At 36.1% G+C, this 3,772-nt stretch overlaps 1 pseudogene; it reads left to right on the plus strand.

Annotated features, from left to right (window-relative positions):
- Positions 1-220: 220 nt before the first annotated feature.
- Positions 221-2,672, plus strand: LOC125674380 (uncharacterized; annotated as a pseudogene).
- Positions 2,673-3,772: the final 1,100 nt, after the last annotated feature.

The following is a 3,772-nucleotide window of genomic DNA, read 5'->3' on the forward strand; positions in this document are numbered from 1 at the left end:
AATCATTTGACAGCCTCTGTGAGGACAAAAGTGCTCTATGAGTATGAGGACAAAGTTCTGTGTTTAAACTCAGTGAAACGTTTAGATGCTGTTATTCAACATGTCTACTTTCCCTCAAAACATTTGTTTTCACTATTCGAAAAAGGGTATTGGTTAACTTTATAAACTGCAATTATAACTTCCTCTAAATTTAACAGGTTTATATGTTAGGTTGATACGTGACTTGAACAGTTTATACAGAAAATGCATGATTTGGAACACATTAAAATATCCCATGTTAATGATATACAGTGCAGTATGTTTACAAATACACGGGTATTTAGTATACTGTAAAATGAAATAAAACAAAAGTAGATATAAAGTGGACTCTACACCTGGAAATACCCACATTACTTAACAGCAATGGATTCCCCTAGTATATCACCCCAAATGTAAGTAACAAATGACAGAAAAACACATATGAATTTAATGAAATGCAATCTGATTAACTCGTCTATTTCAGCATAAAAGTCTCTATATATAGTATATATTTTTATTTTGTCAGTGAAACAGGTATACAGCATATGTCAGAGTCCATGTTTGTGGGACTGTGTCGTACAGTGGGGACATCACAACTGGTGGCAATGAGAAGAGATATGATAGACATTCAGGAGATGGTGAGGAATAAAGCAACCACAAGTAACGAGAACACGGTGATGGCGAGTGGAAGTTACAGAGAAGGGTTCAGAATGGAGGGATCTGATATTGATTATATGTATTGGTTTAACAACCAACCAGTGATCTGGAACTTATCTCAGGCTCAGTTTTACAATGTACCGAGACAATTTCTGATTATCTCTGTCTCTTCTGAAAGTCCACCAGGATTTACTTTACTTCAATTACTGACACCAAGAGCACCAGGTAACAAAGTTATCTCGGCATTAGTCACAATGAATGGTGGACAGTATATATCTAGTTTTAAATACAGAGCGATCACATGTTCTGATATAAGGCCTAACTCTACAGTACATGATCCATGTAGCAGTAGAACTGTAAGAGGAATAGAATATGACGATGCCCATTGTTTTGTTTCGGACTTTTGGCCTCCGTCTGCCTCCTCATGGATAGATAGATGTCACACATGGCCCCAACCACAGGTTGTCATGGACATAGTCAAAAGTGGATGTCACTTTGTAGCAATTGGACACAAATTAGGAAATCATAAATGCAATGAATGGAGAATTTCATTTTCTCTGGCAGAACAAAAACTTGTGTACTCAATGAACCATTGTCAATTCTTAACTTATGGCTTGCTGAAATTGTTCTTAAAAGAAGTCGTTAACAATGGGTTAGGTGAGGATGAGAAATTACTGTGTTCCTATCACATGAAGACAGCAGTTTTCTGAATGATTCAACAAAACACAATACCTAACTGGTGTCCACAGAATCTCCTGAAATGTTTCTGGTACTGCTTTAAACTCATCCTTAAATGGGTGTATGAGGGAGTCTGTCCTAACTTTTTCATTCCAGAAAACAACATGTTTCTCAGTAATGTCCATGGTGAAGCACAAAACAGATTATTCCTTAGACTGTTTGGTTTTTATGAAAAAGGTTTAGCATCACTGCTACACAGTCCCTCCCTCAGGTCTTATATCATGAATGTCCTTTATAACCCCAGACTCAGTATTTGTACTGATGAACACACTCTGGAATCTGAGATCGAGTTTGATACGGAAACGTTTATTGAATTATATCAAAATAAGTCACTACCCTCATCTGACCTCTCCCTCAGTATGAAGTACCTAAACACAGTAGAACAGTTGACAATCTCACCTCTGCCACAGTATCAAGTTCTTAAGTTACAGGTACTTACAGCCTCCCTCCTTCACAGAGCTGCTTTTACATTACAAAACATGTACAGCAACATCACTGAAAACAAGCTGATGTATATTGCTGACAGAATGTCCTGTCACATGTTGAAACTCACAGCCAGGTTTGGGTGTAATTCTGACAGGTTGTACCTTGCAATGTATTATTACAAGACACTCAGATACACAGAAGCTTTGTCTGTGATAGAGATAACAAAGATCAACTTAGCTCAGCCATACGTGATGTATGATGAGACAGTAGACACAGAGAGGTATACCGAGGCTGTAGAGGGACAGTCCTTGTCTACAAAGTTAAGACATGCTGGAGCATGGGATATCGTATTATACAACAGAATCATTTATATCAATGAATTAATGACAGAGCAGATGGTTTCCTTACAGAACGATTTTCATGAACTGAATATCCCATGCCTTGTTGTGCTACACATGCTGGAGTTCTTATGTTACAGACATATTGACACAATGAGAGCACAAACAGCTCTTAATGATCTACAGGTCCTAGTTCACCATGATCAGGGGCTGTATGTAGTTGTGGAATTAAGAGACATATCATGGCAGATCCTGGGTATCTGTCAACAGATCTCAGGGAACCTCCAGGCTGCTCTATACTCCTACCAACAATCACTCAGACAAGATCCATGGTATAAAATACAAAGTGCTACACTAATGAGAATACAAGAACTTGGATAAGTACAATATTACATATCTAAATAGTTCATACTACTTTAACTAATGAATTATTTATTGCCAACAACACTTCATCAGTAAGGATGAATTTTGCTCATATTTACTGGATGCATTGAAATGTATAACAGATACGAGTATTTGAAAACATATGTTCATATATTTCTTGACTGGAATTTAGATGTTATGGTTCTTGATTTTGTGTGGTGGTCAATTCAGTGTAACAATTTGTGTGTGCTTGAAGATTTAAATTCCATTAGATCTTTTGTTCATTAGTTATCTACTAATATACAATTGTTGCAAATTCCTAATTTACAGCATAAACAAAATGTATAAGCATATAAATTTCTGTCTTTTTACAAAACATGATAAGCACAGTTGGTACATTCAAAAGACTGTAAGAATGCGTAAGGTAGATCAGGTAAATGTGTCAGCACAACATGAATGCCCCTGCCTGCAGTAAAGTCAAACGTAGAAAATTCATAGTGTATGCCGGTAGCATTGACTGTGGTATGTAGAACAATAAAGCAGAACAAAACTCCAATCCAATCTGTAGCTCATCAATATACACCTGCATATATAAATCAGTTCAATATCTCAAGTTGATTAGAAAAGTCCGCAATACTGGTCGTAATAGTAGTTTTTCTATGTTAAGGGGGTACAACTCCATCAAAAATCAACAAACCACAACAAAATCTCAATATGTAACTCACAAATATTAATGTGTATACAATGAATTAGTTCAATATTTCAAGGATTCAGAAAAAAAGTCCGGAAAACTGTACATAACAGTAATTTCTCTACGTTAAAGGGGCACAACTCCATCAAAAATATATGAAACGGAACAAAACCCAAACTTGATCTGTATGTCCTCATAATATACCAGAATACAAAAATTCAATTTAATATCTTATGGAGTTTACGAAAAAAAGGTTCGGAAAACTCGTGGGTGTCGTGGAAAGACGGAAAAGGATAAAACTATATCCCTTCACCACTTTGTGGCAGGGGCATGAAAAAATAAACCTCTTCACTTTTTTCATTTGATGGCAATCGAGTAATAAGATATTTATGATGACATAAAATAAATATGAAGTAGGGAGTATCAAATCATCTGAGAAGATTTTCTGACTTAAAAGCAGAGGTAGAGTATCTAAAATGACCTCCAGAAAAAGGGGGGTGGTCTCATATTTAAAGTTGATGATAAACAAACCTTCCATGTA

This window comes from Ostrea edulis, chromosome 3 (assembly GCF_947568905.1).
Source record: "Ostrea edulis chromosome 3, xbOstEdul1.1, whole genome shotgun sequence".
NCBI lineage: Eukaryota > Metazoa > Mollusca > Bivalvia > Ostreida > Ostreidae > Ostrea > Ostrea edulis.